The sequence below is a fragment of the Dendropsophus ebraccatus genome, chromosome 14 (assembly GCF_027789765.1).
Source record: "Dendropsophus ebraccatus isolate aDenEbr1 chromosome 14, aDenEbr1.pat, whole genome shotgun sequence".
Taxonomy (NCBI): Eukaryota; Metazoa; Chordata; class Amphibia; order Anura; family Hylidae; genus Dendropsophus; species Dendropsophus ebraccatus.
Genome location: NC_091467.1, coordinates 31,017,904 through 31,032,259, shown reverse-complemented (window position 1 = coordinate 31,032,259; position 14,356 = coordinate 31,017,904). Strand labels below are relative to the sequence as shown.

Below are 14,356 nucleotides of genomic sequence, written 5' to 3'. Positions count from 1 at the left end.
CACTATTCAGACACTGCCCCTCCCCCACTCCCCCTCCCACCCAGTACAGGGAGCTCTTAAACCAAAGCAATGCTTAAACAAAGTTACAATGTTGAAAAACTGTGAGCTCTTCTTGCAAAACGTTCTTAATCCAAGTTACTCTTAAACCAAGGTACCACTGTACATATGACAGATATAATGGGTATAACATGCAGTCTCCAGGATTCCATAGACAGGAGAGCAGAGTGATATCAGTAGGTATATAAAGACCTCCACCCTAGTGGTTTTTATTCTCAGGAGCGAGGAGATGTGTTTACTACAGAGGTGACTACCTAGGGAACACACGCTGGAAAACAAGCTATATACTGATACATGATAGGAGAATGGCCTTCTGCAGCAATACTAGTAAAAAGAGACAGTGAATGCAATAAATAAGAGGGCAAGCTCTGCCCATACAGTATGTTCTAGGGCCGTGCTCCCCAACTTGTGGCTGCTGCAAAACTACTATTCCCTTCATGGACTAATAGCCAATACCTACTATTAGAAGGGTCCCTGGGCAATAGTAGGATTGCCTGGTGTCCTCTTGTTGGGACCCATAGTAATCTGTTGTAATTAAAAGGGAGAACTGTGTAGTTTCCCTGCAGCACCACCACAGGGGAAATAAAGCATTACACCTATTAAAACCAATGGTTTATCTGTGTAATTTAGAACAGGACAGGTCCTCCAGAGCAAGAGACGATCTTTGTAGCCACTCTACTCTGGCTGAAATGAGGATCCTGAGAAGATCACCTTACCCTCCATTAACCAATAACTACCTAATAGGGTACATGACAATAGGCTTTCTGAAATAGAGAATTCCTAATACTACTTCCTAATTGCAGCCGATACTACGCTCTAGAGCTGCATATACAATCCATCTTTAGGGTTTCGCTTTCATTTCGCTTGAAATTTCGCCCATAAAATATGCACAGAGCAATGTCCCATTGTGTTCAATGGGATTTCCTCTCTGTTGTGTACACAGCGAAATTTACGCATGGAATGTTCTACTGCGGATCCACTTGCCGTCCAAAGAATTGACATGTCAATTCTTTGGGTGGATTCCGCTAGAGAAATCCCATTGGGGGCTTTGAATTTCCTCTTTGCGCTCGAATTCCGCGCCTATTCCACCACAGCTGAAGAAGAGGAAATTTCAAGCAGAAATGTCTCACCTATTCCTCAGTGTGAACATACTTAAAGCGAATGTACCATCAGGTACATTGTGCATATGTATAGAACGGTGTTGGCGCAAGGAAGCCAGTGCCACAGTCCTTTTTTTGAACGGCGTCCCAATCCCGCATACGGTGCCATTCTATTTCTGGGGACCGCCCCACCCCCAGTGTGAGGTGGGGGGGGTTCCTCCCACTGGGGGTGGGCCAGCCTGCCTCCAGTGCTTCAGCCCGGTCAATAAAATGGTGCCATATGCAGTTCAAAAAAAGGATTGCGGCACCTGCTTCCTCACCCTGGTGCCGTTCTATATATGTGCAGAGCTTAAATCGATTGTTCCTGATGGTACATTCGCTTTAAGGGGTTATCCGGGCTCACACAGACATGGCCGCTTACTTCCAGCACCTCTCCTATCCTCAGGTTGGGCGTGAGTCCAAAACTAGCTCAGACTTTACAGTCCTGATGACAAATATACAGTTCTCAGTACTGATATAAACACTTTAGCAGCATCCAGAGCCCCATTGATCAAAAGTTTTTTGGATGTGACTTGTAGAGTTTAAGCAAAAATGGTGAAAATATTAAATATAATATAGGAGGGAAGAAGGTTCAGGAGAGAAATATATTTTAAGAAAGACTAGAAGTGGGCACAATCTGAGATTAGTCAGGGGGAAAGATTAGAAGCAACATGAGAAAATATTACTTTACTTAAAGAGTAGTAGATACCTGAAATAAACTTACAGCAGATGTGGTAGGTAAACCTACAGTAGGTCAATGTAAACCTGCCAGGGATAAACCTATATCTACCTATCCTAAGATAATAGTAAAAGGATACAATATAATAGCAGAATAGAGAAACGTGTGGCTTTTTCTGCTGTCAGTTTTCTTTTTTTCTATGTCAATCAAACAAGTTTCCTTCTCAGCAGAGAAAAGCCGGGAGCACATAAGATGCCCGAGGGAATGTCGCCGGCTGCAGACACTTATGACGGCCATGGGCATAATATATGATTCTCTTATTAGCGGAACGATAATGTCAGGAGAACCTGAATGTCATGTCATAAGAGATGGTCATCGTTCAAGGTGCCATGAAGCCGCTTAGCTACCCCTTTTCTTTTGAACGTTTGCCCCATAGACATCACATTGTCAGCAGGATTCATCAATTTCCATCTAAAGTCTATGACTGATCAGTAATTTGTTTTACTCGGAAACCCCTAGAATTCTCGAGTTATAGTTTTAAAACAGCTGAAGCTGAAGAGCCATAGGTTGGAGACCAGTCATCAATGGGAAGATGAAAGGGGTATTCCCATCTCACCTAATATAGCTATGCTTGTAGGACTCACCAAGTTAAATATTTTTGCAGATACATTCATTAAGCTAACTTGTCTCCTTCTCCTGATATCCTGCTCGTTTCCTCCCTTTTTTTGTGACAGCTTGTTGTCTAGGTTATTTATAAGTACTAACAGACTGTATGAAATAAAGGGTCATTCAGGCACATTGCTAAAGATATAAATCACTAACCACTGGCATCTTTCCTTCTTCATATAAACATACAACCATCACACCCATTCTCAAATAGCCACCCCTGACCCAGCCTCCTTGTCCAGCTACCGGCCTATCTCACTCCCATTTGCCTTAAAACTCTGTGAACAACATGTCTACCTTAACCCCTTAGCGACCCATGACGTATCTAATACGTCATGGCGCCGCTCTGAACGGCGCTGATCCCGGCTGACACGTGCAGCCGGGCAGTGCCTCTGTTAGTCGGCGCGGGTCCCGTTGCCGCGCCGGCTAATTAAGCACTTCAATGCAGCTGTCAAACCTGACAGCTGCATTGAAGGGCTTCAGACATCACGTCCCTGGTGTCTAGTGGGTCGGATCTCCCCCCCGCGATGCGATCACGGGGGGGAGATCCGTTCTTCTGCCCGTGCCGGGCCTCAGCGTCGGAATGACGCTGATCCCGGCTCGGCAATAGATTGCTATGGCCTGCAGCAGGCCATAGCAATCTATGACCGATCTCATGGATCTTTGCTGTGTATATACACAGCAATGATCTCTATGAGAGATCATTGCTGTGTATATACAAGCCCCCCAGGGGGGCTTCTAGTGTATGTAAAAAAAAAAGTAAAAAAGTGTTTTTATTAATAAAAAATCCCCTCCCCTAATAAAAGTCCAAATCACCCCCCTTTTCCCATTTTATAAATATAAATTAATAAATAAATAAATAAATAAACATATTTAGTATCGCCGCGCACGTAATCGCCCGAACTATTAATTAATCACATTCCTGATCTCGCACGGTAAACGGCGCCAGCGCAAAAAAATCCCAAAGTGCAAAATTGCGCATTTTTGGTCGCATCAAATCCAGAAAAAATGTAATAAAAAGCGATCAAAAAGTCGTATATGCGCAATCAAGGTACCGGTAGAAAGAACGCATCATGGCGCAAAAACTGACACCTCACACAGCCCCATAGACCAAAGGATAAAAGCGCTATAAGCCTGGGAATGGAGCGATTTTAAGTGACATATATTTGTTAACAATGGTTTGAATTTTTTACAGGCCATCCGATACAATATAAGTTATACATGTTATATATCATAGTAATCGTAACGACTTGAGGAACATGCATAACAAGTCAGTTTTACCATAGGGCGAACGGCGTAAATGCAAAACTCCCCGAAATCAAAACAAATTCTTTTTTTTTTCAATTTGACAGCGCAAATGATTTTTTTCCGGTTTCACAACATATTTTATGGAAAAATTATGCCTGTAATTGCAAAGTACAATTGGTTTTGCAAAAAATAAGCACTCATATAAGTCTCTAGGTGAAAAAATGCAAGCGCTATGGACTTTTAAACATAAAATGGAAAAAGCAAAAGCGCAAAAACGAAAATTGGCTTGGACCTTAAGGGGTTAAAGGGGTTATCCAGTGCTACAAAACCATGGCCACTTTTCCCCCTACTGTTGTCTCCAGTTTAGGTGCAGTTTGCAATTAAGCTCCATTTACTTCAATGGAACTGAGTTTCAAAACCCCACCCAAACTGGAGACAACAGTAGGGGGAAAGTGGACATGTTTTTGTAGCGCTGGATAACCCCTTTAAACTGATCTCCCACCTTTCATCCAACTCACTTTATGTGGCTTCTGCCCCGCCATTCCACAGAAGCTGCCCTCACCAAAGTGGCCACTTATCTGCTGACTGCCAAAGCCACACGCCAATACTCTGTGTGCCTTCTCCTTGACCTATCCTCTCTCCATTACCTCCTCCTACAAACTCTCATGCCTTGGTATCACAGGCTTCGCCCTCTCCTGGATCTCATCTTCCCTCTCCAACAGTACATTCAGGATCTCCCACCTCACCTCCTCTCCTCACCCCTTCACTGTTAGTGTCCTCCAGGACACCTAGGGCCTCTTCTCTTCTCCATCTATACTTTTGGCCTAGGACACATCACTGACTTCCACAGTTTCAAGTACAACCTCTATGTCGATGACACTCAAGTTAATCCTTTGCTTCCCCCCCTGCAGCCTTGGGGTTACCTTTGACTCTGCTTTATCACTCATTCCACATATCCAGGCCCTGATCACCTCCTGCCGCTTCCCCCTCAAAAACATTTCCAGGTTCCGCTTTTTCTTTAACTCTGACTGAACAGAACGGCTGGTACATATTCATATAATCTCCCGCCTGGGCTGCTGTAACATCTTCTCCTCCTCTCTAGCCTTCCATCTAACACCCTCGTTCTTCTACAGTCTATACTTAACTCTGCTGCCCAACTAATCCAGCTCTCCCCTCAGCTGATTGCCCAACAAATTTAGTTTAAATTGTTAACCATGACATACAAGGCCATGACAACCTGTCCCCTCCATATACCCTTGACCTGATCTCCCAATACCGTCCCTCTCCAAACCTCACAAGACCTCTGTCTGTGTTCTCCACTTTTAAAGGGCCTATTCCACGGGCCAACTGAGAGGAGCAAACGAGTGCTATTAGCCCTGGTTTGCTCCTCGTTCCCCGCTCGCTATTCCGCGCGGCAGCAGCGAGCAGGTGAGACCGGGGGGTGATCGCTAGATCGTCCGGGCAGCCTATAGCCGATAGCAGCGGTCTGCTGCCACTGCTCCTATCCCACGGAGCGACATGAACGATGACGGCTGATCGTTGCCTTCTATTCTACGGGACGATTATCGTTCTGTGGAAAAGGGCCTTAACTCCGAACTCCTAAGTAAAGTTTGCTCAACCTGACTAATTCCTGGAGATGGACTCCATTGTAAAGGTTCTTTTACATGGCCCTATATGCAAGCCTGGCACTCACTTACAGTGCCCTTTCACAACATGACTAATGTCTGGCAGCTGTATCTTTCGTGCAGCCAATAAATTGCACTAGGGATTCTGGCAGGTATGCTTTGGTTTTGTTTGTTTTATTACTATATTTCTGTCTAGGAACAAAACTTACTTTCTGTGTTGTAATCATGGTGAAAATGGGCATAGTCTTCAATAAATGTCGGTGTGATTGTCTTTAGTCTGGTTTGAACAGTGTCTAAAAAAGGCATGTCCGTACAAATCTATACCAAATGTATTGCCATATTAAGGGGGTACTCCAGCGAAATTCTTTTTCTTTCAAATCAACCTGTTTCAGAAAGTAATTTAGATTTGTAATTTACTTCCATTTAACAGTCTTCCCATACTTATCATGGGATGTTTTTCTTTTCAGTCTGACACAGTCCTCTCTGCTGCCACCTCTGTCCATGTCAGGAACTGCCCAGAGCAGGAAAAAATTTTTAGGGGCATTTGCTACTGCTCTGGACAGTTCCTGACATGGACAGAGGTGGCAGCAGAGAGCCCTGTGTTACACTGTAAAGAATACACCACTTCCTGCAGGACGTACAGCAGCTGAAAAGTACTAGAAGACAAGAGATTTTTAAAGTAAATTACAAATCCATATAACTTTCTAAAACCAGTTGCTTTGAAACAAAAAGATTTTCGCCAGAGTACCCCTTTAAGGAGATATTCTGTGCGAGAGTGCCTTTGTACACAGTATGAAACCGGAGTAATAACTGAGGTACAGTAGAAGTCTTTATGGATGCAATATGGCAGTGTGCATGAGGCCTTAAAGGGGTAACCTAAGATTATAACTAGCATAGGTGGTGTGACAGCAGGGACCCCAATGATAATGATAAAAAACACCCCACAATATTATACCCCAAACTTTTTACAATGAGACCCCACAGCACCACTACATACTGCGAACTGGGGCTAAAAGGGACAAGGCTGCAAGGTTAATATAGAAGTGTAATGGACGAGATGTAATCTGAGAATCGGCTATTGTAAATTCCTTCTTATAGTAGGAATCCGGTCCACATGTTACAACAGATGTAGTGTGGGATACTGCTGATCCAGCACAAGAGGAGGTAGCCAAGAACGCTGTCACTTTAGCGTGGAAGACAATGACATGTATTAGCGGAAAAATAACACTGCTGCATTTATGGCCTGGGGCACACTACTGCATTTTTACTAGTTATACGTATTACAGAGGGGTTGAGGCTTTAATATTTGATTTACTGGTTTATACCGGTGAAAATCTGTATAACCGGATGGTCGCTCCATGAAATAAAAAAAATCTATAAAAAATCGGAACAGCCTGTATAAGGTGCTATGTTATCCAGTATCCAAGGCAGATCAAGTATGTACCCCATACACCAGTGTTCTCCAACCTGTGGCCCTGGCTATAGCAAAACTACAACTTCCAGCATGCCAGGTATCAGTGGACACATATTACTGATGGAGCAGTGCCACAAAATATCATGCATTCTTATCCCGATTTCTTATGTGCACTAAACATCCATGGAGAAGCAGATAGTTTGGCCAGGAAGGAGGAGGAAGCGGCTGAAGCTACAGAACCCCTTGAAGAAGTGAGATGGATATTGATTTGTTATTTATTTCATACGGTTTCCATTAAGAATTGCGGTCAGGATCCTGGCACTATTAGCCATCGACCGCCACGTGTAACAATGACCTGCGCCTCTCTTATTCTGCATCAATCACCATCGGCATTACATCACAGCTCGGCAGGAGGAAACTACCACTTCCATTCTCCGCCTGTGGTTTCCTGCTTGCCTATATGTGTTACTGCTGTACTGTAACTTCTACCATGTAGCAGCAGGTAAATAGCAGCTGTGTCACATATGGCACCGACATCCTGGGCACTAATAGGGGTCTTATCTTTATAGGTTACATAAGGCTGAATGGGACATAAAGATCATATTATCACTGTAGGGATGGATAACATTGCAAAACTACCATCATGCCTGGACAGAGCTGGAGGTCGGAAAGTTCCCAATCCCTGCAGTATAGGGATCCTCTCAATGTACACCATAAAAAGTGTTTCCCATGTGGAGGCCTATACATCACTATAGCATGACATCTGAAAAGAAAGCTTGGGCAAGACTGGCATCAGTTTCATGCAATCTTGAGTGAATGCCAAGGCCCTCTGGGTAAACACACTACCATTGTATTATGAAGTTCAATGTGACTGTTGTATGCTACAATACAATGTCGGTATACACACTGGGTTCACACTATGTATATTTCAGTCAGTATTGTGTTCCTCATATTGCAACCAAAACCAGAAGTGGATTAAAAACACAGAAAGGCTCTGTTCACACAATGGTGAAATTGAGTGGATGGCCGCCATTTAATGGCAAATATTTGCTGTTATTTTAAAACCACGGCTGTTGTATTGAAATAATGGCCGTTATTTACTGTTATATGGCGGCCATCCACTCAATTTCACCATTGTGTGAACAGATCCTTTCTGTGTTTTCAATCCACTCCTGGTTTTGGTTGCAATATGAGGACCACAATACTGACTGAAATATACATAGTGTGAACCCAGCCTGATCCTGCATATATGGATGAAATTGCCATACTAGTACAACTTACACATACGTTTTCATCGATATTAAGTTCCAAAAACAAAGACAGAAGCCGCTGGGCCTCATTCTAATTAAAAGGCTACTCCGGAGACTAATTTTTTTCTTTTGCTAATACATTGCTTCAATTAAGTTATATGACTCTGTGATATAACTTCAATAAAGGGGTTTTTCGGGAAAAATTCATATTGCTGGGCTGCGGGGGACGTGTCCGTAATTATACTTACCTGTTCCACTGCCCGCTGCTGCCATTTCCTGGGTCTATGCTGATTGGCCATTTCTTGTGGGAATGGAACATCATGGGATGTTTTCAAAACACCAAGAGTAGCAGAGAACAGACGGCATGGGAATCAGCAGGGGAGTGGTACAGGCGAGTATACATTACTGACATGTCCCCCGCAGCCTGGTAGCATATGAATTTTTCCCAGACAACCCCTTTAAAATAAATGTAAAGTTTTTTTTATTTACATAGCTATACTTCTGTTAAATGGCGGCAGTTAGGAGCGACACAGGCCCCTCTGCTGCCACCAATAAGTGTTGGGAACTGCAGGGCTTAGGTAGCCCTGCTCTGATAAAGCACTGCCACAACTGCTATCATTACTAGTGGTTCTAGCTGAGCGAGCAGTGATGGCAACCACCACACACTGTAGAGAGGCTACAGAAATCGTGTTGGGCTGCCTCCCCCCAGTAATGTATATAAGAATAGACAGTACACGAGGGAGGACAAAGTAATATAACTATAATAAACAATGTATTCGAAAAAAAATCTCCAGGGTAACCCTTTTATAGAGTTTGTAGGGCGTATTTCATTTCGGGGCTATGTTCAGCCGTAAGGTAAAGCATTGTGTTATACAGTAACATGAATCAGGACCTGCAAGTGATAGCACTAGCTTAAAGTGTACCTGTCATCAGGGTTGTTGCCAGATCGTAGGGTTGCATGCATTACATTGGTCTCATGCATGTTTGCAGTTATGGAGATCCCAGAATGGAATTCACTCTTAAACGGCACTGGCCCTGATGACAGACACACTTTAAATGTGTATCACATAGATTTTTTTTTTTCAATTAGAGCCAGATACTGGAACATCATCTGTTTCTATTTTGTGATTTCAATTTATTTTTAATTTTCAGTACATTATTATGGGGGCAGCCATCTCACCATAACAATTTTTTAAAAGCATTTAATGATATGCTTTATGGCAAGCTTTATTGACATGGGCAGAACAGACATCTCCAGAGCTATCTATTGTCTCATATTTACTGATGTCACCTGTCACTCTAATGCTTTAGACTAGTCATGTCAAACTTAGGCCCTCCAGCTGTTACATAACTACAATTCCCATCATGCCTGTACAGCTAAAGCTTTGGCTGTCCAGGCATGATGGGAATTGTAGTTTTGCAACAGCTGGAGGGCCTGAGTTTGACAACTGTGCTGTAGATCAGTGATTTTCAACCTTTTTTGAGCCGCGGCACACCTTTTATACTTAAAAAATCCCGGGAAAACCAACCAAAATGGCACAAAATGACACTAAAACAGTACATATTATACATATAGTTAATAATATAGATTCTAAATGTATTTATACTCACTCAGTGTGAAACCTGGGCATGTTTTCTTCTCCCCCCTGTGCATCTCTCCCGTGCTTCTTTCCACCATACTTCTCCCCTATACATCTCTCCTGTGCATCTCTCCACCATACTTCTCCCCCCTGCTTCTCTCCTGTGCTTCTCTCCACCATACTTCTCCCCCTGCTTCTCTCTTGTGCTTCTCTCCACCATACTTCTCCCCCCTGCTTCTCTTCACCATACTTCTCCCCCCTGCTTCTCTCCTGTGCTTCTCTTCCCCATGCTTCTCTCCTGTGCTTCTCTCCACCATACTCCTCCCCTTTGCTTCTCTCCCCCATGCTTCTCTCCACCATAATTCTCCCCCCTGCTTCTCTCCTGTGCTTCTCTCCACCATAATTCTCCCCCCTGCTTCTCTCCTGTGCTTCTCTCCACCATACTTCTCCCCCCTGCTTCTCTCCTGTGCTTCTCTCCACCATACTTCTCCCCCCTGCTTCTCTCCCCCATGCTTCTCTCCTGTGCTTCTCTCCACCATACTTCTCCCCCCTGCTTCTCTCCTGTGCTTCTCTCCACCATACTTCTCCCCCCTGCTTCTCTCCACCATACTTCTCCCCCCTGCTTCTCTCCTGTGCTTCTCTCCCCCATGCTTCTTTCCTGTGCTTCTCTCTCCCATGCTTCTCCCCCCCATACTTCTCCCCCCTGCTTCTCTCCTGTGCTTCTCTCCCCCCATGCTTCTCTCCTGTGCTTCTCTCCCCCATGCTTCAATACTGTGCTTCTCTCCCTATGCTTCTCTCCTGTGCTTCTCTCCACCATACTTCTCCCCCTGCTTCTCTCCTGTGCTTCTCCCCCCCCTGCTTCTCTCCTGTGCTTCTCTCCCGTGACTTTCTCCACCATACTTCTCCCCCCTGCTTCTCTCCTGTGCTTCTCTCCCCTATGCTTTTCTCCTGTGCTTCTCTCCACCATACTTCCCCCCCCCACCTGCTTCTCTCCTGTGCTTCTCTCCCCCATGCTTCTCTCCTGTACTTCTCTCCACCATGCTTCTCTCCGGTGCCTTTCTCCACCATACTTCTCCCCCCTGCTTCTCTCCTGTGCTTCTCTCCCCTATGCTTTTCTCCTGTGCTTCTCTCCACCATACTTCTCCCCCCTGCTTCTCTCCTGTGCTTCTCTCCCCTATGCTTTTCTCCTGTGCTTCTCTCCACCATACTTCTCCCCCCTGCTTCTCTCCTGTGCTTCTCTCCCCCATGCTTCTCTCCTGTACTTCTCTCCACCATAATTCTCCCCCCTGCTTCTCTCCTGTGCTTCTTTCCCCCATGCTTCTCTCCACCATACTTCTCCCCCCTGCTTCTCTCCTGTGCTTCTCTCCCCCATGCTTCTCTCCTGTACTTCTCTCCACCATACTTCTCCCCCGTGCTTCTCTCCTGTGCTTCTCTCCCCCATGCTTCTCTCCCGTACTTCTCTCCACCATACTTCTCTCCACCATACTTCTCTCCACCATACTTCTCTCCACCATACTTCTCTCCACCATACTTCTCTCCACCATACTTCTCTCCACCATACTTCTCTCCACCATACTTCTCTCCACCATACTTCTCTCCACCATACTTCTCTCCTGTGCTTCTCCCCCCCCTGCTTCTCTCCTGTGCTTCTCTCCCGTGACTTTCTCCACCATACTTCTCCCCCCTGCTTCTCTCCTGTGCTTCTCTCCCCTATGCTTTTCTCCTGTGCTTCTCTCCACCATACTTCCCCCCCCCTGCTTCTCTCCTGTGCTTCTCTCCCCCATGCTTCTCTCCTGTACTTCTCTCCACCATACTTCTCCCCCCTGCTTCTCTCCTGTGCTTCTCTCCCCCATGCTTCTCTCCACCATACTTCTCCCCCCATGCTTCTCTCCTGTGCTTCTCTCCCCCATGCTTCTCTCCTGTGCCTTTCTCCACCATACTTCTCCCCCCTGCTTCTCTCCTGTGCTTCTCTCCCCTATGCTTTTCTCCTGTGCTTCTCTCCACCATACTTCTCCCCCCTGCTTCTCTCCACCATACTTCTCTCCACCATACTTCTCTCCACCATACTTCTCTCCACCATACTTCTCTCCACCATACTTCTCTCCACCATACTTCTCTCCACCATACTTCTCTCCACCATACTTCTCTCCACCATACTTCTCTCCACCATACTTCTCTCCACCATACTTCTCTCCACCATACTTCTCTCCACCATACTTCTCTCCACCATACTTCTCTCCACCATACTTCTCTCCACCATACTTCTCTCCACCATACTTCTCTCCACCATACTTCTCTCCACCATACTTCTCTCCACCATACTTCTCTCCACCATACTTCTCTCCACCATACTTCTCTCCACCATACTTCTCTCCACCATACTTCTCTCCACCATACTTCTCTCCACCATACTTCTCTCCACCATACTTCTCTCCACCATACTTCTCTCCACCATACTTCTCTCCACCATACTTCTCTCCACCATACTTCTCTCCACCATACTTCTCTCCACCATACTTCTCTCCACCATACTTCTCTCCACCATACTTCTCTCCACCATACTTCTCTCCACCATACTTCTCTCCACCATACTTCTCTCCACCATACTTCTCTCCACCATACTTCTCTCCACCATACTTCTCTCCACCATACTTCTCTCCACCATACTTCTCTCCACCATACTTCTCTCCACCATACTTCTCTCCACCATACTTCTCTCCACCATACTTCTCTCCACCATACTTCTCTCCACCATACTTCTCTCCACCATACTTCTCTCCACCATACTTCTCTCCACCATACTTCTCTCCACCATACTTCTCTCCACCCTACTTCTCTCCACCATACTTCTCTCCACCATACTTCTCTCCACCATACTTCTCTCCACCATACTTCTCTCCACCATACTTCTCTCCACCATACTTCTCTCCACCATACTTCTCTCCACCATACTTCTCTCCACCATACTTCTCTCCACCATACTTCTCTCCACCATACTTCTCTCCACCATACTTCTCTCCACCATACTTATAATCCGCCACTGATTGCTGTGCATTGCCGGGGAACAAAACACAGGGGCACCATAGTTTGGGGAACTTTCCCCGCGGCACACCCGACCATGTGTCGCGGCACACTAGTGTGCCTTGGCACACTGGTTGAAAATCACTGCTGTAGATGGTACTTTACAGCAGCCTCCTCCAAATCACCAAAAGCAGCACAGGAAGTCTCAGTTTAGGCTTAACCCTAGTGGTAAGTATGAAAACTGCAAGATTTTAGGATTACAGTAATATCTCGGTTTTCGAACGGAACTCGAACTGCTTGGTATTCGAACGAAAATTTACTCAGAAGTAGTGTTTGGAATTCGAACTTTGCTCGGTTTCCGAACGTTTTTGCGAGTGTGGATGGTGGGTTGTACCTGGCGAGTTAAGCAGTGGTGAGGCTTCACATACAGTACAGTGCTGTATAAGACTGCTGGAGTGCATATACAGTGCAGTAGTAGTACAGGCAGTGCACCACCATCTCCCATACATTACAGTGCTTGGATGGGGGGGGAGACGCTATACAGTAGGATGGGTGAGGAGTTGGTGACTACTGTACTATAATTGCTGGTTCTGCTGAACATTTCTTATGTTAAATGTCCTGTACAGTATAGTGCTGTTCTGTACTGTACTGTAGTGATTATACTGAGCACTTATCAGTGTAATAAATGAGTATTGTAGGTAATTATTGGTGGCTGCTGGAACCAATTAATCACATTTACATTATTTCCTATGGGAAGACACTGCTCGGTTTTCAAACTGCTTGGTTCTCAAACTGCCTTCCAGAACCAATTAAGTTCGAGAGCCGAGGTACCACTGTACTTTAATATAGAGAAAGTAAAATAGAAAAATATAAAACATCCACAAAAACTTTAAAAAAAAGTTTAACATAAACTTTTCATTTCCTGACACATTCTTTTGAAGGGCATGTTAACACTATGCATGCAGATATGCACCATTCTATGCTCGGAAAGATTCCACTGTCCGCCCAAAGAATTGACATGTCCATTCTTTTAGCAGATGGCAGAATTCGCCCGACCATAGAATAGAGTCTATGAGACAGGCGGAGATGTTAGCGGCGGAATCCACCGGAACATCTCCGTGTGGAATCCTCACTGTGAACACACCCTTAGGCCACGTTCACACAACGTATGACACCGGCCATTCTGTGACCCGGCTGGGTCACAGAATGGCCAGTGTCAGTAAAGTTTATCCGCATCCCAATTCACCAATGCACACAATGGAAAGTGCAGCCGGAGCAGACATGTCAGTTTTCTGGCCAGAGCGTATACTATGTGTATACACTCCGGCCGGGATTCCATTGTCTGCAGCACAACGTAAATTTTCTATTAATCACGGCCGTTGTTGCAAATCGTCAACAATGGCCGTGAGTAATAGAAAATTTAGGTTGTATGAACGTGGCCTTATGGTAAACATTAGGCATATTTTCTGCTAGCATTCTTCTATAGTAAATGGGTGTGGACAAACTTTGCTCAAAATTTGTCACATATTTCGGTATAATATTGTGCATAAGGTGGTGTAAGGATGAATATCATGCTCCTTATGATATATTGCCTAAAACTTACCCAACAAGTATCAAGAAAAAGTGCGCAACGGCACATGAAAACAATTAGTCGCCATTGTTTTGTTTTACTTTTTT

At 44.9% G+C, this 14,356-nt stretch overlaps 1 protein-coding gene across 2 annotated transcripts in view; it reads right to left on the bottom strand.

Moving 5' to 3' along the window:
- ACBD4 (acyl-CoA binding domain containing 4) overlaps window positions 1-14,356 on the bottom strand; it is a 30,023-nt gene that overhangs the window by 15,100 nt on the left and 567 nt on the right. The gene's annotated exons all lie outside the window — the stretch shown is intronic.